The sequence below is a fragment of the Lepisosteus oculatus genome, chromosome 2, assembly GCF_040954835.1.
Source record: "Lepisosteus oculatus isolate fLepOcu1 chromosome 2, fLepOcu1.hap2, whole genome shotgun sequence".
NCBI classification, from domain to species: Eukaryota; Metazoa; Chordata; class Actinopteri; order Semionotiformes; family Lepisosteidae; genus Lepisosteus; species Lepisosteus oculatus.
The window spans coordinates 33,217,636-33,243,652 of NC_090697.1; the positions used below are offsets into that span (position 1 = coordinate 33,217,636).

The 26,017-nt window shown below is 38.1% G+C and overlaps 1 protein-coding gene across 6 annotated transcripts in view; it reads left to right on the top strand.

The window, feature by feature from the left end:
* wasf1 (WASP family member 1) overlaps positions 1-26,017 on the top strand; it is a 75,822-nt gene that overhangs the window by 5,046 nt on the left and 44,759 nt on the right. For 2 of the 6 annotated variants that reach the window (XM_015356476.2, XM_015356469.2), the window contains exon 2: positions 21,433-21,489. The exons of the other annotated variants lie outside the window; for them this stretch is intronic. The gene's annotated coding sequence lies outside the window, so the exon portion shown is untranslated. The remainder of the gene's footprint in view (positions 1-21,432; positions 21,490-26,017) is intronic. 6 annotated transcript variants of the gene reach the window in all.

Sequence of the window (26,017 nt, forward strand, 5' to 3'; positions counted from 1 at the left end):
CACCTGCTCGCCACACTCTCGTTGGGTTTAAGTGATTACGGAAAATGAAGGGATCCGTCACTCAACATGAGGCATCGGTGACCAAGTGATCTGTACAAGTACATTAGAAGCAGTGAGAAGTACCCTAGATCGCTTTTTGCCCGGATCTTAAAATAATAATAATAATATGCTGAACCAGATCCATATTTGCACTGCTGGTAGTTTCAGAAATGTTTTTTTAGCAGGGTGGTCTACTCTGCCAAGTCCTTGAAACCAATCCCAGGATGAGATCCTTTGGTAATTTACTGTAAACTAAATTAACTAGATGGGCCAAATTACCTCCTCATCACGTCACGTTTTGAGACTTTCTGGATCTTGTTTACTTGAAGTCTCATCAAGTATTTCATCTTTGGTGGTTTAAAGCTGTCCTAAATGAGTGCACAGTTATGTACTAGTATTTCTTTGCAATCCAGTGTATTTTTTTTTAGTTCTTTTAGATGGTACTGGAACTGTTTTGGATTCTATGTTTATATCGCAGCTGTTCTTTGTTTTGTTGCTGACATCTAGGTTTATGGTCTGAATACTTAACTTTATTCTGTGATGGAAAGTCATGACAGGAGGCCATAAACTTTGAGCTATCCTGGCTCCAAGTTCATACTTTATTAATTTTTCACCAGGAAGCAATACTGTCCGCTGTGAATGCCCTCTCTGATTCTTCTTAAGTCATTTTGGTATTTTGTAAGTGATGACAGCTGTTGAAGTTTTAGGTAGCTCAGTCCAAAGGATTTACTGCTTTATCGGTCTAATTACAATAAAGTCCTGTTTTTATGAAATGGTTCAAGGCTGAGTTTATTTTATAAAAATGATTACCAGCTCACCATTAGAATTATACTAAACTGTACAAAGTAAAGGGAATATAAGCCTACATGACTTATTTCCAAATTTTGTCAACAAACGCAGAGCCTACTGTAGGTGGTTGTGTCAATTACTGTAAGAGATTGTATACGTTATATCGTAGATGGGAGTATCCGAGCAGCAATACAGTAAAAAAAAATAAGGAATTTAGTTCACAATGCAGAACCTGGCACAAAAAAAAACATTCAAACCTGCATAAAGCTTGATGAAATTTCCAGAACCGAGCTCTGTTGTACAATGTGGTAGATTCGGTGCTCTGTTCTCAGATTGAGAACCTGCGTCCATATAACATACTATTGACAACCGTAAATTGTCATTGAGGCTCATTTATTTGTAATAAGCAATATGAGGATGTTTTTGTATGGCATAGGAAATACAATAATAATATGCACTAATATTGACTTTTGATCAGGAAAGCATGTGTTCATGAGACCTTGTGGTTGTGAGGAGCAACCAGTGCCACAGCATGAGTAACAGTTTATAACCCAGTCACTGCCATACTATTAAAACTGACATTTCTGGTAAGATGTGCTATGTAAATTCCAAATTTTACTTCCTATGGCTTTCAAAACTGCGTAAGAACATATAGATGGATACTTTATTGATCCCGTGAGGGAAATTGCAGTGCAACAGCAGCTTAACACAGACAACACAGCCACAGTGTAATGAATGATACAATAATAATAATAATAATAGTACAATACATACAAGACAATCAGTACAGTGAGGGGAGCACTAAAAGAGTTACTCACAGTCCGGACACACAAAGAACAAACTAGAACAGAACAGTACACAGAAAAATCGTATCACACGTATGAATATAAATATAGATATACATGTATTGCACAGGTCCCTGGCATAGATTGCACAAAAAACGGTTGTAAACGGGAAAAGAAAAGAAAGGACAGATGTAGCAGTAGATGCGTTCAGTCCAGAAACAGGTCACTGTCAATGTTGCCTCTGCCCAGACGCAAGGTGGATGCGTTGTACAGTCTTATGGCAGACGGCAAGAATGACCTCCTGTAGCGCTCCCTGTCGCACCGTGGATGAATCAGTCTATTGCTGAACGTGCTCTTCATTTCTGCAAGCCTGTCATAGAGGGGATGGGAGATGTTGTCCATGATGGCCTCAAGTTTGGACACCATTCTCCTCTAAGCCACTACCTCCAAGGGGTCCAGGTCAGACCCAATGACAGAGCTTGCTCTACTGATGAGCTTGTTCAGCCTTTTAGAATCCACTGCTCTAATCCCAGGGCCCCAGCATACCACTGCATAGAAAATGGCGCTCACTACCACCGACTGATAAAACATGTGTAGCATCTTACTACATACATTGAAGGACCTGAGCCTCCTCAAGAAGTAAAGTCGGCTCTGTCCCTTCTTATAGATGGCCTCGATGTTCTTAGACCATTCCAGTCTATCGTCGATGTGCACTCCCAAGTACTTGTACGAGTCCACCATCTCCTCGCCACTCCCATGGATGTAGACAGGAGTAGGTTTGACCTTTTTCCTCCTGAAATCTACCACCAGTTCCTTTATCTTTGTTACATTCAGTTCCAAGTGGTTCACCCCACACCAGTCCACAAAGCTGCTGACCAGTCCTCTCTACTCCTCCTCCTGCTCACCCTTGATACATCCCACAATTGCAGAGTCATCTGAGAACTCTGAGAACTGCAGGTGGCATGACTTTGAGTTGTACTTAAAGTCCGAAGTATAGAGGGTGAAGAGGAACGGAGAAAGAACTGTCCCTTGAGGTGCTCCTGTGTTACTCACTACCTGTTCAGACACACAGTTCTGAAGTCTCACAGACTGTGGTCTGCCTGTCAGGTAGTCAGTGATCCACGAGGTCATGAAGGCATCGACTTGCATCTCCTCCAGCTTCCTCCTTAGAAGTAAGGGCTGGATGGTATTGAAGGCACTGGAGAAGTCGAAAAACATGATCCTTACAGTGTTGCCAGCCCTGTCCAGGTGTGAGTAGGCCCTTTGCAGCATGTAGATGATCGTATCCTCCACACCAACACTGGGCTGGTAGGCGAACTGTAGGGTGTCCAGTGATGACCTGACCAGGGGTCTCAGGTGGGATAAGACCAGCCTCTCCAGTGTCTTTATGATATGAGAAGTCAGTGCAACTGGTCTGTAGTCATTGACGACAGAGGGGCACCCTTTCTTTGGTACCAGGACCAGGCATGATGTCTTCCAGAGCACCTGGACTCTCTCCAAGCGCAGGCTCAGGTTGAACAGTCGCTGGAGTACTCCGCTCAGCTGATCTGCACAAGCCCTCAGAACTCTGGAACAGATGTTATCTGGTCCTGTGGCCTTACCCTGGTGCAGCCTCTTCAGCTTCTTCTTCACCTGGTCAGCCGTGATGGTCAGCCTGGCCTGGGGGATGGTGCTCATAGTGCTTTCAGTGCTGCAGGTGTAGGTTGCAAATGAGTGGTGGTAGTTGGAGCTATGTAGCTTTTTTGATAGCAGCTAATGGACCCAAGGATCTCATCCTGCCATTACTCAAAAGAAACCAGGTTACTGGCTTTGACAATGTGCCTGGGTAGCTTGTTCATTCTCCTGCAATCCTCTGATTAAAAAAAAAAATCAATTATTTTCTCAGTTTGAAATACCCTCCTGCAGAGTTTCCACTTGTGTGCTCAGTTTTGAGTTTCAACGTTTGTTCTGAAGAACTCCACTGGGTTGACTTTGTCAGTGTGTTGAACTCTTTAATTGGCTACCCGCATAATCACTTTTGTCCAAGACTAAAAAGGTTTCGTTCCTTCAGCCCCTGAATGTATCTAGTTGTTCTCTAGATTGTATCAAGAGAGGCATTATCTTTTCAATAACATGGTGACCAAATATACTGTAAACATAGTATTGTACAAGGGATCTTACTCGTGCATTGTACTCTTTTAACATAATATTTTTGATTGAAGTTTTACATTTTAAACTAGATATCTTGCCTTTTTTGTTGATTCCCCACATTGTCTTGAAAGCATAACTGATTTGTCAACATAAGTATCTTTTGTATTTTTCATAGCCTCTTTTATCTTGGTTTCCTGTTTTATATTTATCTTTTATTTATATTTATAGTTCTGCCTGTAAAACCATACACTTCTCGTCATTAAAACCTCATTTGTTTGCCCAGTCTTGAATTTTTTCTAAATCTTTTTTTTAACTTCATTTACGTCTATAGTGGTTGATAATCACCCTAATATATCTGCAACCCGGCCTCGTTTATAAACTATCTTACCATCTAGAGTAGGTGATTGATATAAATTGGGAAGAGCAGTGGTCTTGGTAATGATCTCTTTGTTACTACTCTTAAAGGGGAACTGTAGTACTTAAACTGGGTATGAAATGTTGCTATTCCTACAGTGAATTTGTTAACGACATTTCAAAAACTTAGAATTATTCCTGAAATTGTGAACTTTGTGAAAGTACTGTATAGTCACCAAGTTGTCACAAACCACTGGAGCTCACGTGAGTTTTGATGTAGAATGGCCCTTCCTGCTCACTAGTTGCTGTAAGCGAGTGAGAAACGTGGTCTCCTAACAACATGAATCCTTTTTTATCTTCTTGAATTCGCGGAAATATTTTAAACAGTGCCTTAGGTGTTGACCATTTGGTTGTTCAGAACCATAGTGTGTATACAACACAGACAATTTTTGCTTATAAAAAGCAACTGATGAAGGAGAACACCATGAGAGGGCGATATCTGTGCCTTTTTTTCTATTTTTAGATCTTAAATTTAAGTGATCCATTTTATTTATTTAGGAGATGTATTCACAAGCCTGCTTGTTTACAATCTAATATGGCCAGTTCATGTCAAAGGACAGTTTGTTGCCTCGTTCTGAATTGCAGACAATGACAGACTAAATGTCTAGGTGCACACAGAGCCATATTACTATTTTGTGATGTCAATTGGAGGTTTTACACATTACCATGTTCTTTCATTGTGGTTTGAAAAGCACTCATCAACGATGATTCCTCATAACCCCGAAATGTAAAAATAGTGTCGCAGTCCCCCTTTAATACGTCACCCCTGATGTCACAATGCAATTACAGCAGGCGAAGAACACAACTGAATATCATGTACAACTGAGAAAGACGAGAAAATGCTTCTCGGTGCATGTTGTGTCATTCCCGTTCAATTACTTGTCTGGCATGTTGCTTTGCTTTACCCTTCTGTAACACTCCCAACAGGTCCATTTGAAAGCTGAAAGTCGTTTGATTAGAGGTAATTTCCCCAGAATCCAATAGCTTGGCAGCTTGCACTTAAAAAGTTTTGTCAGAAGACCAGTTGACTAAGTGAGAAAAGCAAAGGCCATTTATCTTTGCTTACTATCCTCTCCTTATGTAGGGTTTTCTGATGAGTATTTAGCATTCTTGCTGAAGTAAAAGGAGGAAGGGGCAGTGGCGGGGCACTGGGTTAAACTAATTTAGAGTGTAAATTAGTAAGAGAATAAGTAAGCGACTAGGCTACTTTTAAACTCAATTTTTACATGATGGATAATTTAAAGTAATCAGATGCAGACGGGTGCAAAATTAGTTTCTGGTTTGGCTACTCTTCATTACTTTTGTTAAAGAGGAAATCTCGTGCCAAACAAATATCAAATAGAAACTGAATTACCTAGTGTATTTGTTGGAATGTACCATTACCAACACCTGTTCCTTTTGTTCTAGAGGCGGAGGCTGACGGAGTTCATTTGATTTTTGTTTAACCCCTGGTTTCCGCTAAAGTGTATTGGAGTTTGTGGTCTGAACACCATGTACTATACAGTTTATTTGTCTTTGGCCGGAAATCTTTTAATTCTGGTATTGTACTTGCTCAGCTTTTTGACAAGAAAACGGGAAACTTGGAATCCGAGAGAATTTCTCAAAGTCCACACTAGCCTGCAATTTACACCTGTATCTGAAAAGAAAGCCAGGCACATGCCTACTGGCCCCCCTATTCACATTCAGCTTTTAGTCTCATATTTCTACAATCGGGATTTGTTTCCAGAAAGTATGTCTATGTAAAATAAAAGCATTTCTCCTCACATTTCTGTTAACTTCTATACTTTAGATTTGTTTTTCTGTTTCAAAGAATCGGAATAGGTCACTATTTATGTAATATTTAAAACCTTAACAAGTGTTTCATGACTTTGTAGACATTTCATTTTGCTGTAGAAATATTCGTTTGCTGCTGTCCTTGATCTCACTGATTTAGATGTATTCATTCCACAATTAATTACTCCACAATGAACAGAATAGTTTCCTTTTAAATGGTTTCCTCAAGTCAAGAAACAGAAGTTGTACTGGTAGAGTAGGGTCTCAACATTCATGAGAGTTAGGTGTTTAAAAAAATCTTCTGGAAGCCATAAATTGCGAATAACCCTGGGGCTTAAAAGAACTCCTTATTTATTTTTCCCCATTAGATGCCGATACACCTATTTATTCGATTATTTCCCCTCTCCACTTCCAAATAAATGTCATTTCACATTTGTCACAATGAAAAAGAATTTAAGAAGCCCTGTTCTCTCCATGACTCCAAGTTGACACGGGGGCGGCGGTGTTGGATGATGAGGAGGCCGCAGAGTCGTTTCCTGAGCAGCTGAAGGAGCTCATCGATGAGAAGGGATATAGGCCTGCACGAGTCTTCAGCACTGATGAAACGGGTTGGTTCTGGAAGAAAAAATATATTCCAGGCCAACACCAGGATTTAAGGCGGCAAAGGACCGAGTGACGCTACCGCAGAGCGGCGACGCGGCCGGTCACCTGGTAGAGCATGGCCTGCTGTCCCTGGCTGCGAACCCAGGTCTCTACACGGCAAGAAGAGCTTCCTGTCTGACTCTCAAGAAAGGGGGGACAAAGCCTTGCGTGACATGGCAAGTCTTTCTGCACTTGCGGAAGTGTTTTGCATTATAGTGGGTAGGATGATGCCTGCTTGCTTGTGAGAAGATCTCAAATTTCCACCGGCATGGGAAATTTGAAAGTCGCTTCTCAGTCTCTCAGCCCCATCCCGCCAATTTTTTTTTTCCCCATATTGCAGCCTACCGCTGTCTCTGCATCCAAAATGTTAAAACCCTAATATTTTAAACTTTACCGTTTTCCAAGATATGTAGGGCAGAAGATAGCAGTAGGGATACAAAAAACAATGCTTTAGGGTTTGTGTGGTTTCAAAAGTTTTTAAAGTATTTCTGATTTTTGAGTCTTTTTTTTGGTGATGGGTTTTTCTTTGCCAAAGGGAAAGGGGGTATTTTAGAAACCCATCTGAAGGTTTCATTTTGAAATCGTATTGGTTAAGTTGTATGTCCTCGATAAAGTACTGCTCCTATCTTATAACTGTTTTTTTCAAATGGTGGTTGGAGAGCATACACACTCTTGCATGTTTTTTGTGATATGAAGCCAGTAATCAAGATAAATCATGTCAGATATTTTTCATCTTCGATGCAACCTTGCAACTAACAAAATTCAAGAGAAAAACAAATAGATAATTATTAGGAAAAATAATTGAAATTAAAAAATCTACAACACCCTGGCTGCATAGGTGTGCACACCCCCAACTAATACTTTATGGAAGCACCTTTTGCATTTTTTACAACAGTAAGTCTTTGTGAATAAGTCTCTATCAGCTTTGCACACCTGGACTTGGCAATTTTATCCCCCTCTTCCTTGCCAAAAAATTCAAGTTCCTTCAGATTGCCAGAGGATCTCCTGTGCATAGCCCTTTTTAGGTCATTCCACAGGTTTTCTATGGGACTGAGGCCTGGGCTCTGACTGGGCCATTCCAAGACTTTGAGCTTCCTTTTCTGAAGCCATTCCTTGGTTGACTTGGATGTGTGCTTTTGGACATTATCATGTTGGAAGGTGAAATTCCTCTTCGTCTTCAGCTTTCTGACAGAGGCCAGCAGGTTTTGTGCCAAAATATCTTGATATTTGGAGCTAGTCATTATTCCATCTATCTTGACTAGAGCCCCTGTCCCAGCTGAAGAGAAGCAGCCCCAAAGCATGATGGTGCCATCACCATGCTTCACAGTAGGTACAGTGTTCTTTGGATGATGAGCTGTGTTGTCTTTGCACCGAACATATCTTTTAGAATTTAAGGCCAAAAAGTTCAACCTTTGCTTCTTCAGGCCATAAGACATTTTCCCACATGGTTTGGGGTGACTGGAATGTATTTTTTTTGCAAAATTTAGACGGGCTCGGATGTTCTTTTTTGTGAGAAATGGCTTCCATGTTGCCACCCTACCCCATAGCCCAGACATGTGCAGAATACGGGAGACTGTGTCACATGCAAGGAGTGACCAGCACCTGCCAGAAATTCCTGCAGCTCATTTAATGTTACTGTAGGTCTCTTGGTAGCCTCCCTGATATGTTTTCTCCTTGTCCCCTCATCAACTTTGGAGGGTTGTCCAGATCTTGGCAATGTCCCTGTGGTGCCACATTTTCTCCACTTATTGATGATAGTCTTCATAGTGCTCCATGGTACATCCAATGCCTTTGGATATCCTTTTATACCCCTCTCCTGATCAGTACCGTTCAGCAATAAGATTCCGCAGATGTTCCGTCAGCTCTTTGCGGACCATGGCTATCCCAGTAGGATGCAACCATGAAAGTTTCAAGGAAAATCTACAGGAACAGCTGATTTTTATTTGGGCTTCATCAGAATCACTTTCATTGATGGCAGGTTTATGCTACTTACCTTTGGACATGATTGTGAATGTGATTGGTTAACTCTGAACACAGCTACAGCCCCCATTATAAAAGGGTGTGCACACTTATGCCACCAGGGTGTTGAAGGTTTTTTAATTTCAATCATTTTTCCTAATCATTATCTATTTGTTTATCTAAAATTTTGTTGGTTGCACACTAAAGATGGAAAACTATCTGACATGATTTATCTTGGTTTCTTGCTGTACATCACAAAAAACTGCAATTTCAATAACAGTGTGTAGACTTTTTATACCCACTGTAACAATCCTTTCCCAAGCTATATTTTAGAAAGTATTTTGACTTCAATAATTTTGCTAGAAACTGAAAGTAATAATTCTGCTCAAAGCATTGGCTAATTATTGTTTGATGACATATTAAATGCTTAATCCTCTTTCTCTTTGACCTAACACAGTACTACCATTGTTCTCTCTTTTAATGCTGTTAAATGCTGTGTATAATACAGCCTCTGTACTGGTAGCGATAGCACATCTATGACGAATACCCCTTATGTCCCCACGTCCGCCTACCCTTAGGCTTAGTAGTGTACCAAAAAGATCTGCTTTCTGATTCCCTGTCTTTTCATGACTATTTTCTCTCTGTGCAGTCGGGGCACAGATTCAGAATTACAACCTATTGATCCAGTCAGTCGAGACACACTAAGGCCCTGTGCTCAGTCAGTGCACCTGCGTTCACTTAAGCCATAATAATGCTTGTGTTTGAACAGGGACACCAGCGCTCTGCAGACTCGGATAGTAGAACGTAATGATACAGTTTTTCTGTCTGCCTTAAAATCTTGGCATCTGACGCGGTACAATGGAGCTGTCTTAGTGGGTGTATCTGACAGTAAAAAAAAATTTATATGCAAACGTGAGAATATTATAAATGAAAATCGTTGTGTTGCCTAGTTGTTAATGTCAAACCGTTGCTTCAGGCAGGTAGTGAATGCACATCTTTTGGAAATAGGATATATACTGAAAGAAAGATGAGGATTGTATGAATTCCCATAGGAATGATGTTAAGTGTCTGGTTTCAAAGGTGTGGCAGCCCTTTGTTAAAGCCGGGTGAGAGAAGAGGGGTTCTATGCCCCCCTTTCTATACAAAGAAAACCCTTCAGAAACAGGAGAGCATAGATCACTGAGGTTTCTGTGAATCCAGAACCTATGTGAGGTTATTGTGCTTTTCGCATTAACTCAATGTGGGCCTGGCACTGTTTACTAATTATCTTTAATACGACTATTGTTCTACATAAGCTTCAGTGTTTAAAAGCAGGGTGCTGCATATGTAAACAATCATGCCTACCAACAGAGTTTATAAAAGAGGCATTTACTTCATTCATTGGTGGTAACCTTATTTGCCCCTGTTTTGAAGCAGTTGGATACAGCAGTGAAGTACTGCAGTTAGAAATGATTGGAGAATGTGCTATAGACTAATTTTCCTGTCAGAATCAGGTTATTGTAATTATGCAGCTGAATTAAAAGTTTCAATTAGTTTTACATTTAATTAATTAGGAAAATAAATTGGAAGACATGATCTGAAGAATTTCTTTTTTTTTTTTCAACTGAAGCATTTTTTACTTTGGCCTACAGGTGGCAGGTAAAACAACACTTTCTTTTGATAATTTTTGAAAATCTTGCCTGTAATGTGCCTAGTTATTCCTCGCAGTCAAGGTAGAATTATTAAAATATTGGACCAGCAGGGTTCCTGCTTAGATTCAGAGCCTTATGTAGTTGGTTGCTTAGTGCATCAGAGAATATTCACAATAGAATAAGTACATTTTGTTTTTTTTATATTCAGTGAAGCAGCAACAGCTGAAAAAACAATGGTATTTATTTTTGTCCCCCTATTGCTAATAGAAAGTAAGTGTTCCCTGTAAAAAAAACAAAACAAGAAAAACATTACTACCACATAGCATCAATGTATCTCATTTCATGTGAGCTAGAGTTGCCTAAAGTTTTAAAATTTTTAGTTTCAGTATCATTCTAGCTGTAGTAATTGGGAACTTGCAGGTAAGTGGCGGGAAAGTATTTTTGAATCTTTTGAAGTTTTAATTTAGAAGGTATTTCTTTTCATTCTTACTTGACAGTATAGAAAGAATCGTATATAGTATGGATAATAACATCAAGGTCAGGTTATAGTACCTTGCTCTCCAGCATATACAAGTGTTTCAATGCTCCCTGATTTATTAGTCTTGAGTGCTTCTAGTACCCGAAACGTGTGTCTCTTCACGTTAATGCAACTAAATATACGCTAGATGTTTCCCTTTGTTTTTTACTTTTCAATGAATACCTGAGTAAAACATTTATTTGGTGTATGAACCATTTCCCTTGCATTGTCTAGACGTTTTCCATTATTGTCTCCGATACATTTTACTTCCTTTGCAGTTCTTTTGGTGTCATAGTACTGAAGAGTTTTTTTTTTTTATTTTAGCCTCCATTCTAATATTTTTTTTTCGGTCTCTCTCTCCCCAATCCTTTACAATAATATCATGTTAGCAATTAATTGTACAGATTTTCTTTTAGCGGATCCTGTTTTTAATTTTATAAAGTGCTTTCCTGTTCCTTATTTGTTCTAATTGATTTGCTAAACCATTTAAGATTTTTTTTTTTAGTTTTTGATTTGCTCACTCTTAGGGTAACTCTTTTATGCTTAAACCAGATTCTATTTCAAACTGTTGCCATCTCTTCTCTAAACAATTCGCTGTTCTGTCCCCTTTTTCTTCACCCATGCTGCTTTCCTGAAATAAACTTTTGATTTGGGCTCGGTTTCTGGACTGTTAGAATGTTCTCTGTGCTCTGACAAACTGGGTAAATGTGCTAATATTAACCATATCTACCATTTCTATTTTTGCTGCGGACTTTCCTTCAGATATTTCCCAGTCTGTTGGAAAAGTTTCTTCCATGAAAACCTCTTCTATTGCACCGAAATTCAAATAATCGTATAATCCAAATCTGCATTTAGTGGTATACTGGTATAACCTAACATTATACCTTCAGAAAATTTTTGATAAGTCTGACCCACATAGATTCAGACTTTTGGTTTCTCTAGGTCTAGCTCCTGAGCCTGAATGCTCTTTCCTGCCTAATCCTACATCTTCTCCTCTCTTCTGTCTTTCCTTTCTCTCTGGCGTTGAGTGTATCCAATAATGTTGTATTCTACTCAGTCATTTTCATTTTAGCCATGATTCTGTGATTCCAATAACTTTCTGGAGTGCTTTGCAATCATACTTAAGTGTTTAACACTTTTAGGTCACCCAAAGTGCAGTATTAAGGGAAGAGCTACTGCATGCAGTTAGAAATGTTTTTAACCTGAACAGATTTTCTTTCAATTAAGTGTGAAATTGCCAGTTTCATCAGAAGTTTAACCTATTAATTGAAAGCTTAATATGGGATGCTTCTACAATTTAGAGAAATGTTTGTCCTTTATTTGTTCAAATTACTGTATACTATGTGCTGTAGGTTTTTTTTCTTTCAATGTTTGTAGAGTAGTTTGCACTGAACTTTTTTTGTAATATGATTGTCACAGATTACCATACAGTAGATTGAAAAAAGCATACATTTGTAAACCGATTTAATACTATAGATATCAAAGCAGAACATCTTGATCTCCAGGTAACCTTTTAGAAACACATTCTAACGGTAAGTAAACCTACTCCAGGTGGCATAAAAGAGGAAGAACAAGACTTCTGCTGTGTTGAGTAAGGAGCAGACAAGCTAAACTGAAGTCAGCGAAGCTCAAGAGTAAAAGTGACTTTAGGTTTAGAGCAGGAATTGGCAACCTGTAACATCATTGGCACACCAGGGGGTTAACAGCAGGCACAATGAAAGTAGCTTGTGCAATAAAAGCAATTAAGAAATTAAGTTCAAAATTAAGATCAAAACTGGTTGAGTAGTCTGTAATTATCTACAACATGCTACTCTATGAAAGCTCTTTGGCACAGGAAAAAAAGACTGACTTGGTTAGTTTCCTCCATTATTTTTAGTGGGGTTAGCATATTGTTTTATCAGGCAAGCTCACATTCCATGCCACTAATGACATTTTTCACATTCAAGTGTAGACTCAAACATTTTGGGTAAAATGGCAGCTGGTAAGAAAACAAAGTTAATGTTTGCTCATTTCAGCCTTTTTGGAGAGATGAATATGGATTTGTTCAGCATAATGACCATGGGCACAGCTATCCCGAGCGGCAGGATGAAGAATGGGTTGCAAAACTAATGTTTCTAGTCCGCGTTGCTGTGCACATGAATGAACTCAACCTCCATCTGCAGGGTGCGGATCAAAATGTTATGGGTCTTTTGAAAGATTCCACAGTCCGTGTTGTTGAGTTTGCAATGTACGTTCGGGAACTGGCATCAGTTTCCTGTCAGATTTCAGGATTTCCAGCACTTTCATACCAGGGACATGGAGTTTTCAGCGTTTCAGTGGATGAGTGTTGAGGATTTAGAAGTGCAGCTAATTGACTTACATTGTGCACTTTGGACTGGTGACGGGTGTGTTTCTGCTTATTTAAGATCCCTAACCACACAACCCAGCATGGCGCCACATTATTTATATAGATGAATAATCGGCTCAATTTGGCAGCTTGCCTTGAATACCGGACATGGAGCACTGGCGAGACTGCGAAGCCCGGGTGCGAAGGTGGACGCTGTGAGTGGATGTGAAGGTCGCTGGGCATGAGAGAGGTGCACATCCTGGGGGCCAGAGGTTGTGAGTGGTGGCAGTCTGGGCCGTGCAATTGAGGCACTGGAGACGGAGTTGTGTAGTGTTGAGTGGTAAGAGAGTAATGAGACTGGCGATGGTGACTTTTTTTTTATTAGTGAGGTCACACCTTTTCCGGTTTAAAAAGTAGATTTGGCAGGTTATCTACCTGTGGTATTCCTTTGTTTCTTTGTATGACCAGTAGTTTAACCCCACATGAAACAGTCTGAATTAAACCCCTTTTAAAATAAGGGAAGAAGGACAATCTCTCCTTCCTTGCCATGTAGTGTGCCCCCCCCGTATAGAAGCACCATTTGGTTTCGAACAGAAATAGCAAGGAGCTGTCAAAAGAGCAGCTCCTCAAGCTGCCTGTGAGAAACCCTAGATGACGTGATGTTTTTTAGCGAGCTGTCAGAAGCGATTGTGTGGGTTTGCCTCTTGGCACCGTCAACAGTCATGAGATGTCTAAAGGATTAAGTTTCTTCTAGAGTTAAGATGGAGTTCTGCAGATTACATATCCCTTCTTCTTGCTTACATTTATTCCTTTAGGCTTGATTTAGATGATTGAATGGAAATAGTATCATCTTATAGTTGAGGAAAATAAATGGAAAATCCCAAAACTTGCACTCTGTACTGAAGACATTAAGTGCTGTTATAAGGGGGATACTAGCACAATGCCAAGAGTGAGGCATTTTCAAGATTTAACAGAATCTGTGCTGAATTTACCATTTATATAGTAATTGATCTTCCCCATGCATCTCCAACCCTGCTCTGGCGGAGCAGAACGCTTTATAGGTTACCATCCAGTCTGCAGTTTCTAAAGAGTTTTGCTCTGTTCACCTGTGCAGGCGATTTGTTTCATTCTGAGGTGGGATAGCCAGAATCTGATTTAACCTTCACATAACAAGCTCGCCTAGTTGTTCCTAGTATTCTCCGAACAACTTGCTTGTGTACGTGTTGAAGTATCTTTAAAGTTACTAGAACAGAATATGAGAGCCATGATTTAACCTAATTTCTGTTACAGTCTACAATTGCAAACCCAAAAACAGCCATTGAAAACTTACTGACGTAGTACAAATTAATAACCTGCTTAATTATGAACCGTTATTGGGCAGTTTCATTTTAATGTAGTTTAGCATTATTCTCAGATTTTAATGTATCTTTATTTTTCTGTGGTTTAGCAAATGTATTAAAACTACATTTTCATACCCCCGTTGGAAGTGTTTTGGGGATGCTATTCCACTATATAAATATAATAAAGACCAATTGATATTTTTAATGGTGGCACTATGATGCAGTGGTTATTACTGTTGCCAAGCAGCACTGGGACCCTGGGCTCAATTACTGGGGTGTTGTTTGTGTGGGTTTCTTCTTGGTTCTTTGCTTCCCTCCCACAGATGTAGTTAATATTGTGCTCTTTTATTGTGTATGGTAGATAGCTGCTGCTTTGCTAATATTAGAATATGCATAGTTTTAAGATGTTACTATATAACTTCTTACATCACTGATTGATCAAGGACATGTAGTGTAAATCTAAAAAATTAACTTGAGGCATTCCATCGAACGTCTCCCCTGTTGCAAGCAATGTTAAAGAACACATCAACACCAGTGACCCCAAATGTACCCCACATTTTCTTACTGTATAACCCGCCGAATTTAATAGTTTTTGGTTTTCTGCACTTTTTATCATTTAAAAAACGTTCTCCAAAAAAGGTTTATACAATGATGCATGAAGGTACATATTTTTTAACCAGCTTTACAGTGAGCTTCTGACTGATTTATACATGTTTTAAAAGGTTTTTGCAGTGCTGGTACCGATGACGGCATTTTATTTAGTTTGATAATGAGTTCAGGTGGAGATCAATTCAGTTGTATTTCAATGCAGGTTTGTCTTCAGCAGATTCCTTTTCTAAAGCTTTGCTATACATCTAGGAATAAAAAAAACACTTCCTTCATATAATTACATTTTCATGCCAAAGGATTACCAGAGTGCTTTATATATAGGGAGATATCCGAATGATCCACAACTGAAGTGTGACAATTTCCTGAGTGTCAGCCCTACTATACCACAGATCAGGAAAAGCGAGAAATTGAGTTGCATTAAAATTCAGAGGCGACTTAAGGTTAGCTAGATCATTCTGAGTGGAATTCATCATGGATGCCACAGCTGATACTGCATCCAACTATATAGGCATGGTGAAGCCTCTGACTATTGAAATATCTTACCACCTTACCTATGTGGGTCCTAATTCTCCAGTATAGTGACGGGGACACTATACTGTAAACGGGCGCCGTCCTTCGGATGAGACGTAAAACCAAGGTCCTAAATGTAAGCTATTATTATTATAATGTGAAGACAGTTTTAAAATCTGTCACTTGTTATAGGCAGTGACATCGTGCAAGGGGGATTGTTTCATGTTGGTATGTTAGATTAGGACTTTTTATATATAAATATATTTATATTACTATTTAGTAATAGGATATTAGCCAGTTGATATAATGGAACACAATAGATGTAACAAACCAAAAGTGCCTCCAGATCATAAATAAATCATGAGGAGGTTTAAAAATCAAGTAGAAGCCTTTGCATGATCAGCCTGCTTTCTGCTTTTCCTCTATGGACTTTTTTTTTACATTTCTGTTCTGCAAACAATATGCCTTCAGCCAATTATCTTCATTTGAGCTTTCTGTAGCAGGTTCTCTTCCCAAATGTTCCTCATGTGCAGTGAAAAATTATTCCAAGTGAGCATTATGAAGAAAACGGCGAACACTGGAATACATGAATCTGCGCTACTCAACGCAAGCGAGATATGTTATAGACACACATACCCCCCAACATTGTGCCAACGCTGAAAAACATCTGAAACGTAATATCAAAAGTGATGGCAAAATGTTACCGCTGTGATCATGATCCTTCCTCGGCCATTCCAGATTTCTTATCCGTTAGGTTTGCGCTCAGCAGTCAGCCTAGATTCCAGAGCTGCTTATTTCTGTGTGATCTGAATGAGAGCACTAGGAAAACTGAATAAGAGGGTTCACATTCTGGATTAACATCACCGTGACATATTTTTGCATACTGCCTAAGCTGCTTGATTTTGCATTTATATGTAGTTAAGAATGCAAGACCAGTAGGACATTTTATATAATGACTGCAGGTAAAAAGCTGACCTATTTTTATTTTTTATCCATCTAGTCTAATTGCCAAACATTGCACTTTATAATAAAGTATCTGCATTGCTATTTTTTTCTCCCACTGCCGGAAAGCCAAGAATATCCCTCATACACACTTAGAAATGTGGAACACAACTGTGTCATCTCAGGTATTGTTGGTGTTCATCTTCCTTTTTTCTGTTTCTCCTTACAACATTTTTATTTGAAACGAGCTAAGAATATAAAATATTCTGAATGTTTTACTACTAGTGATTCTTTGGTAACTTTAATCTCTTAAAAAAAAAAAGTTCCAAGCATCTTCAAACCCTGTTTCCTGTCTTAGGTCCGTGCTGCTTGTACAGTACTGTAGAAAAGCTTCACTTGGCTTAGCTGAATTTCATGAGTCATGCTGAAAGACAAAGGACAGGTAAAATCTGGTTAGAGCCTACACTGCTACCTCAGCTTAAACATGACTGTTCAGTCCCAAAGCGATTGCTGTGGACTTCAGCCAATCTGTAGTCGGGTGTGCAAAGATCTAGGGTCAGAGTGAATTGCTGCTGGTCTTTTTCAATTATCAGTTTTATAGAGGTCCTTGCAAGAGGAAAGTCAATTCTGGGGGGAAAAAGCTGAAAGAAAAGTACAAAAGAGGAGGAAATTGTGGCCAATATAGGAGCAGAAAGTGAAATGATTATGGCTAAAAGGAAAATTTTGATATTTCTAAAATATATGCTCAAAGGACTGTTAAGTGCTGAATTGAAGAAATCTGTAGTGTGTTGTTATTCGGTTGGTGGAAGCAAGCCTGTCTGCTACTGTATACCTTGCTTCCCCTTTCATTCATAAATCCAACCTTGGCAGAAAAAAAGGTATTTTAAAAAAGTATTGAGCTGTAAGTACCTCAGAAAGAATGTAAGCATTATTTAATTGTTGCAACAGCAACTGACATACCCCTTTTCAAATGTTTCTGCATGCCAGTGTGTCTAGTGCCATTATAACTTTTATTCCTGTGCTTACAAATGTTTAGTATTTAAGCCTTTTCAACTTGGAGAATAGCAGCATTTCTGTTTTCAGGTGTTACAGCAGTGAGATGACCTATTTATATGATAGGATTTCTATGTTCTGGAATAGAAAATGTTTTTTTACCAACTGTGTTCTAGTACTATCGATTTGTAAAGCACTACTCTCTAAGCCTAAAGTTTTCCTGTTGCTCTGTCCATTCCAAATTTAAGGCTATAGTTGCTGTCTGCACTGGATCCAACTCAAATGTTTAGGGGAGAAAAACTACAGCAGTGCCTTGAGTCATTGTTTACCGATACTGGAATAACCTTTGAGTATTCTGCTTTTTATTCCACAGTAGCTCCTTAAGCTGTTTGAACCCTTAATTGAAACTAAACAGAAAAAGTTTCACTTAAATAGTTGGATGGGGTTAGAAGCTATAAAGAATCCCTTTCGTTCATGGATATTTTTTTTAAATGATCAGTAAGCATTTAACCCATGAGTGTATACATCTTGAAGTCTTAAGTAATGAACAATTGCCACAAAGGCATTCCTAGGGGTTTCTGTACTTCTGTAATTGGTGTTAAATTCAGAGCTCTTTAGAAAGCAATGGGAGAGCAATGATTTTAAATCTCTTTGAAGCAGATCCTCTTGCTCTATTTCTTGGGACTAATATCCATAAAAGTGTTTTTAGCTTTTCCTAAACAAAGCCCTGAGTGTAGAAAATTATTAAGTCGTGTGAAATAAATTTACCGCTTTAAGAATTCAGTCGAAACAAAATGCAGGGACAAGTTTGGGGAAACCCTGCCTGAGGTATTCAAATTTAACTGAACACAATGTACTGCTCATTTTGTATTAATCTCAGTAGAACTGCTTTTTGTTCATCAAATTGTGATAAAATCCAAGGGCTTTTTAAAGTGCGCAGAACCAGGCTTTGTTTTGATAGTAGACTCCTTTGAAGTTTGTGAAAATAGTGATTCCCAATCCACATTAATTTTTCACCTGTTCATGGCCTTGAAGCTGTATTTAATTTAGCAATTAAATACAGTAGAGCTCCAGTAATCTGGGACAATATATTTTCTTTGGGTAAGATAAGTTCTTTTGAACCTTTGGTATTTTACTGTTCAATTATGATTTTAAGATTTCTGTGTTTGAAAATAATTTAAAGCTGGTACCGATTTTTAGTTAATTTTGTAGAAATCTTGAGTAAGAAGCTTTATATTCTTGTTTAAGATGCAAACTCGTCAGGTTCATTGCATACAATACCAGTTACCTTTAAATTTAAATTACCTTCCTTTAATTTTATTTTTTTTCTTTGGAGTCAACTTGTTTGGGGGGGAAAAAAAATGTGCCAAAGATTTGTAAAAGTAATACAACCTTAAACAGAAGTGTGATAATGAATGAAATATCAGTAGCTGTAGAGACCCCTCTTCATTAATAAACCTTGTGAGGCTTTAATTGCCTTCTTTCATAAAATATGCTTTATTATATTCAAACACTTCATTGTCACTGGAAGAATAGCTTCGGGTATCGGATACTAAGTATTGTCTGTACTTCACTAGACTTATAAGTGGGGTTGTCTATGCTGTTTATATGGTAATTTCCTCTTTGGACACTTATTTAATTTTGCACCCATAGCATGATTTTCTGTGGTCTGTCAGCTGAAGACATTATCACAACCCACCAATTTTATTGACGTGTAATTTATTTTAATTATCTTTTGTGTAATCGGTGGTGTAAGATGGTTACAGTACCTGTGTGACACACAAGAAGCGCAACAGGAATCAAGATGTCAAGATGCATTTATCTACAGTCGAGCTGTGCTTTTTCTGTCGGATGCAAGTAACATATATGCAAATAAGAGTATAACGATGGCCTGTTAACATCCATACCTTAGAAGAGAATAGCCCGTCCAGCTGACCTTAATAACCCCTCCTTTCACTAGTTGTCTGCAGTTTTCTGGTGATGGTTTACTCTAGTTTCACAGTATACAGAAGAGCTGTGCACTGTACTTGAGAAAATTGAGAGTGGGATGGGGAGTTCAGTTCTCTAGCTTTGTGTCATTTTAAGTTTGTTCTTGTATTTCCCTCCTGTGCTGACATGGTGTATTTGGGATTACAGATGCAGACTGGGCAAATTTCCAGTTGCTGAGACTGTTGAAAGCTGGGAGCAGTGTTTGAGTGGGCAGATTTATCTCCGCAAGAATAGTCTCTGGCTCATTTCCACCTTTATTTCTTATTAACCTGTGTATCTAGTGGACTATTAGTGACCATCTAGTAATGGAGACTTTCTTTACAGTCTGACAAACTCTCTAGTCCTGTTTCATGTCTGCTTGTCCTTTACTTCCATCTTTCAGTGAACAGTAAGTTTTTTTTCTGTTTATTATTGGAATTAATCAAATATTGTTCTGATCATACCATAACTTAAAAATGTTAGTTTCTTGAACACCTTTCACAGCAGTGCATCTCAAAGTGCTTTGCAATTTAGGCTGGAAATCATCCGGACACCCCCCCCCAATAAGTTCTATATCTACAGTGAGATTTCTTTACGATAGAATTCCCTTTTCAAACCGCTTTAGTAGACTGACAGGGAAGCTTGTATAGTCTCAGGTAGATCATCAGGCACATTTCTCTAGAAAGCCCAAATGCCTAGTGTATGTCATGTTGTCACAGGGACACAGCAAGCCACAATTCAAAGAGTTAAGCTGTCAAGATGGAGTATAATTGTTCAGCAGGTCTTTAGACTTGAAAGAGGCCTTTGTATTTTTGGGGCCAGGAGACCGCTATCGAAGTCAATCTTATCTGACGCTGAGAACGAATACAGGGAGGCCTGTACAGGAGTGCTATTCATGTGGATCTTTGATCCGATTAGTTTAACAGAACTACATCTGTTTATAGTATATTTAGAAGTTCCAGCAAGCAGTTAAAATAGGCTCAATATAGAGAAATATTACGAATATAGAATTATAGAGAATGCAGAAAAGGTACGAATCGGTTTCTCTGTGTCTGATTGTGATATGTCCTAAACAATTAATATTACGCACAATAAAGGACACCTTTGTGTTCAAAATTAGTACTGGATTTATTTCACCTTCTGGCTGAGCTAATCTCCAAAGCATTACTGACCATGCTAAAGGCATCCGTGCTGCCTGGTTTGTGTGGGGGACTCAGAAGCTGCCTTTAGCATTTTTCTTTTGATCTGCAAGGTTTGTTGCATCCAGGTTTTAATACCTTATATCAAACCTGTTCTTGTATTTGACATCTACCTACCACCTTCTGTAAGGAAACTTTATTCTTCAGGCACAATATTTGCACTCTTAGAAACTTAATTTACCTGGGATCCTAATTTTGTCTGGGAGGTCATAGTGTTCATGGAAATTTTCATCTTTTCCGGTCTGAAAACTCAATTGTATAGTTTTGAACTATGCAGGATTCTGATGCCTTTTTTTAATAAGCTTTTGCTTTTGTTTCTTTGCTTAAAATCTAATGTATTATCAAGCTGAAAACCTTTCTAATGAGCAATAGCCAAGCTATCATGAAAGAATCAGTGTTTTGGAGACTTCATGTCTACAGTATAGCCAAATAGAAAGTCATTGAGTGTAATTAAATAAATTCTGAGTGACCTCAGAATTTCTAAGTTGAACAACATGCCCTTGGGACTTTCTCAGTCCTCTGTTTTAAATCATGTTGAGAGCAGATCTTGTTGGCATGAAAATAAAATGGTATTTTTAGTCTTTTGTTTTATGCACAAAGAAACAACAGTATGGTTTTTAAAACTACTAGTTTTAGCGGGAAATAAGTGCTGTGGCCCTTCAGTGTACTCCCTTATGTTAATCATGCTGGTGTGCATGGAATTAAAATTAAGGATGAGCAGTATTTTCATTTTATTTTTGTCACCGATTGTAGTAGCTAAACTAACTGCAGTTCCTTTATTGCTCTATCGCAGCAGTATCGATTACATTACAAAGGCTAATCTGCAAGCCTTCAAGTTACTTTGGAATTGCTGTGTTCTATCCTAGATGGCCGGTGAGAGGTGATTCTAGTCTCAGCTAAATCGGGAGCAAAGACTGCTGCAGGTAAGCCTGTGGCTCATGGATTTCACCTTCTCTACAAGGAGTCTGTCAAAATGGATATCGTACCTTGTGGGCTTAAAATGCAGTGCTTGTGTATAAGAAACACTGGTGTCCAAGACTCCCCACAACGCTTGATAGAAATTCTTCGAAAACATTTTGGTCAATGTGCATTGATATTTAGTGATATTACACTTAAATATGTAATTGGTCCTGTAGCATTAAATACATCTATTAAATACATACAAATAAATGAAATATTTGTCTGTATAGTTATTATAAACAGCAATTGGAATTGAACTGTCTCAGCTGTTCTGTTGCCTTTGTCTTTTACCTCTTTTATCTAAAGTTTTCACTATTTTTTTTTTAATTTGCTTTGGATCGCTTAGAATGTCTCTACACAGAATTTTGAAAATAATGTGAAATTGCTGTCATCAATGTGGTCCAGACAACAAAAGACTTGCCTAGACCGAGCATGTCTCACCAGATTAATTTGAATTATTTCAGCTAATATTAGTTTTTAACTGCACTGTACATTTATTTGAAAATCTCTTCATTCAGTGTTCAATCAAATGTTTAAACTCAATAATCCAGGTATGCATAGGCTAAATATCCTACTGAATGTTACTGCTCTTCAGTCTTCTCAGTATTGTTTTTTTCCCCATTGTAATCATCAGTTATTACTCAGTGTTAAATGCATGGTAAAATGATTCAGAGGTCAGTGAGTGCTCTTGGACAGTAATGTTGACCTCAAGAAAATTCTAAAAACCTCCCCCATTTATGGATAAGAGGTAAAAAGTTTTGAAGAATGAAGAATAAAAAAAGTGGGTTGCAATGAAGGCTGGTTTAAAAAGTGCTAGTTTTTTAAATGTTAATACAACAGATATTGTAGAGTCACTAATTTTGTTTGATTCATATCATACTAAACAGAAAAGCTTTTGTCAGGTTCACTCACAAAACATTTACTTTTACAGTTCAATTGTTTTTGTTTCAGTTTAATTAAGCTTAATTATTGTTTTACCCTTAAGATCAAGGCTAAACAATATTTAGTATTTTGGCATACGTCAGGTTGACGCAATTCTAGGTTTATTGTACTATTCAGTCCTTTATCATTGCACAGCAGCAATTGAACAAAATGGCAGTCATCAACCCCAAGAGGAAGAGTCCGAGTCAGCTTCAAAATTGGAAACTGAAAAATTGCACACAGATGAATTTCTTAAAGCATCGGTCACAGGCTTATAATAAGATTGAGCTGTGAGAAGTAGTTACATTTATTTACACCTCTATCTATGAGACAGTATTCATTTTATTTCAAATAAAGGTTTTAAAATAAATTTTTAGGTTCGGTGACAAATTGCTTTCCGAATAAAATATCTGTGTTTTAAATAATACGAATAAACTCAGATTCACTGAGATTTAAGCTACCTTAAAATTATTTTAACAAAGTAGTGCTGCAAATATCGCATTAAATGTTATTGCACTATAGCAGAATAAATTTACATTCTAATATATGAAAATCCTAACCTTTGCTCAGCTTGGCATTTGTAATAGAGGTGGGACATGATTGTGATTTTTTTATTATTATACTGGCCCCCTAACCCCAAATGTCTTATAGCATGCTTACAGAAGTGTGACAAGCCAAATTGCCATTTTTTTTTCTCTAAGCGGTTGTTACGTCCCCAATATGGCTCAGTCTAGGGGCGAATGGGGACTAACACAAGAGCAAGGGTTTAACGGTCAGAAATATAAAAAAACACTTATTACACTATTCTAAAACTCAATACTCTCTAAACCTGTCTCCCGAGGAAGGGGTGGCAAACCCAAAGCAAGGTCTTCCGCAAGCGATCCGTCTCCTGTATCTAAACTAAGCTTTAACGGAAAACTAAAAAAGAAACACGCATGCCACAACAATCCCAACCCCACACCACAGTCAAGAAAACAAATCTGGTACATCTTACATTTTCGCCGTTTCTTTTTTTAACGCCTCCCTTCCACACAACTCTCCGGACGCCCCGTACCGGCATTTAAAACCAGACCGCTCTCTTCAACCAATCCAGAGAGAGACCCAATTTAGGGACACACCCACCTCCAAGAATGGACCCCAGCACGGGTGGAGAGGCACAAAAGACCAAAAAAACAGAACGTAAAAACAGTCAATGGAAATTCTGTGGCTGAAGTACTCAACTGGTTGATGAACTCAAGAGCCAGGTAAATAATAAGGGGTGTCTTGGATCCTGTGGTGTTTTTTAGTGAAAAGTTACTTAAACATAATTTAAAAGATTAATTGGTGAAGTATACAGCTATTTGTAATCCTCTGCAGTCCTTTATGCAATGACATCACAAAAACAAGTGGTCACCATATTATCTGCATCCTATTGGCCTCTATTAACCTGTAGTTAGCCGGGAAAGGTACATCCCTATTGTAAATGGCTGTTTTTAACTTTCCCCATTTACATTTTCTAGGTAATGGATGTAAAGAGTGTACCATATCCTGTGCTCATAATGGACACCTTCTAGAATTTCACCTTGCATTTTGTCACAATACAGATAATTAAGTAATCTGTTATGACTCCTTTCCCTTACTGAGAAGTAACAAGATTGGGGCCTTGTAACTTCAAGCATTGACTGTACCAGTTTACATGTTTTGATTCTTTCAAGTGTCTGTAGCCTCTGAAATGACTGACATGTTTGAATCATGATGCACTTTACATTTTAAAATCTTAAAATAGCACTTTTCCAAAACCCACATCCTGGAGGAACAACGTCTTTTCTGGCTTTTGCTCTTAATAGCGGGCTAGTTGATTTCTGTTTTCTATTTGGGTCATATTTGCAAAGTTGCGTTTAGCTCTCGGGGTCAAATGGGGTTTGTAATTGGTATCAACCCTGTACAGATTTCTGCATTTCAGAAGTGCCCTCATTTCAGGGCCTGAAATGTAACCTATTGGACACCTACAGCACAAAACATTTATTTTGGGAATGTTTGATACTGTAATTCTGTTACTCTCACCCATGTTTATCATCAGTTGATTGTAGTCTAGTAGTAAGAGCTGTTTCATGCAAAATAATGGCAAGCAAGGTGAGAGGCTGTGTAAAGTTAAGTTGTTGCAGAAAGTTCCTTCCCCCTTTCTGACACTTGATACTGGTTGACGAAACGACTGATCTGACTTAATTGCTTGTTTTGACTTTTTTTAAGTCCTCAATTCACCAGAGATTGGGAGCTCAGGTGGAATTAAAACTAGCAGCCAGTTTTCCCACCATGACCCAGGCTAGGCAACCCTGATAGTGCTTCCAGGTGACTTGATTGACATTTCATTTTTCCATGCAGTCTTAATAGTAAAAGACTTAATAGTAAATGGTCAAAATCTTAAAACCCCTATATTTAATATATTTAGAATCAATACATTTTGTTTTCTGCTTTGTTTACGCACCAAGCTTTAGATCTGCTTGACTTTCAGATTTAGATCTGTTCTTGATAGGCACCTTAGGCTAAAATGAATAGAACACAGGATATGATTTAATCACATTGAACAAATCTACAGTTTAACAGCTCGTGCAAGCTTCTAAAATCGTGTCATAATCATCTAAAAGGACAGCTCATAAAACTGTGTACACTATACTGTCCTTTGTGGTCTTTTTGTAAGAGATGAGTGTCCAGATATTACTGCAATTCAAACTGAGACTCAGACACTTCAGTTGAGAATAAACTATGAATATTTCCTGCCATTTCAGTGCCTTCACCCCTGGTTAGCAGGTATTGCAAACTACTGGGCTTTTCCCTTGTTTGGTTTTCATTTTGTCTCTCCCGATAGAATGTATCATTTGGAGGTATAGATAGTACTTGAGACAAGTGCATCATATTGGTTTTGGAGTGGGATTTCACCCCTCAAAAAATGGGTGTCAATTTGTCTTTTAAACAAAAGAAGTGGTCACCTCTTCTTAAAAGGCAATCCGCTAATGGTGAAAACAGTCCGTAATACACCAGTGTTCAAAAAATGAATAAATAGTATATTTTGTTGTGAATTAAATATCAGATGTTTTTGTTAAACGTAAACATAAGTTTAAGAAAAACACTTACATTTTTTCTGTTCCTAATGGAGATGTCATAATCCATTTTTCCTTTGAGTAGAAGCCATTTGATATTCTGCTGTACAGTGACTTTGTATAAGTAAGAGTAACCTTAACCGTGAAACCTCTGATCACCCAAAAAGTCTGCGGGCATAAAGAACAGGTTTAAATTATAATCATTTTTCTTTACCCATTTTCTTCAGTTCTTGAGTTCTTCTGTGCTCTTTTACTCTGATCTTCTCTTAACTTTACAGTTTGCATTTGAAATTTAAAAATTACTACCTTGGTTTTAATTTAAAGTTGATAGCAGTACCTGGATATAAATGAGATTAGCATTGAATAAATAATTCAAAAATATTCCAATTTCTTTAGAAATATAAAGAAGCATATATACACAAAGTAAATGTGTTAGAGATCACTTTATTAGCCATATACAATTTCTAGTATTAGAAACTTGTCTTTTCACATA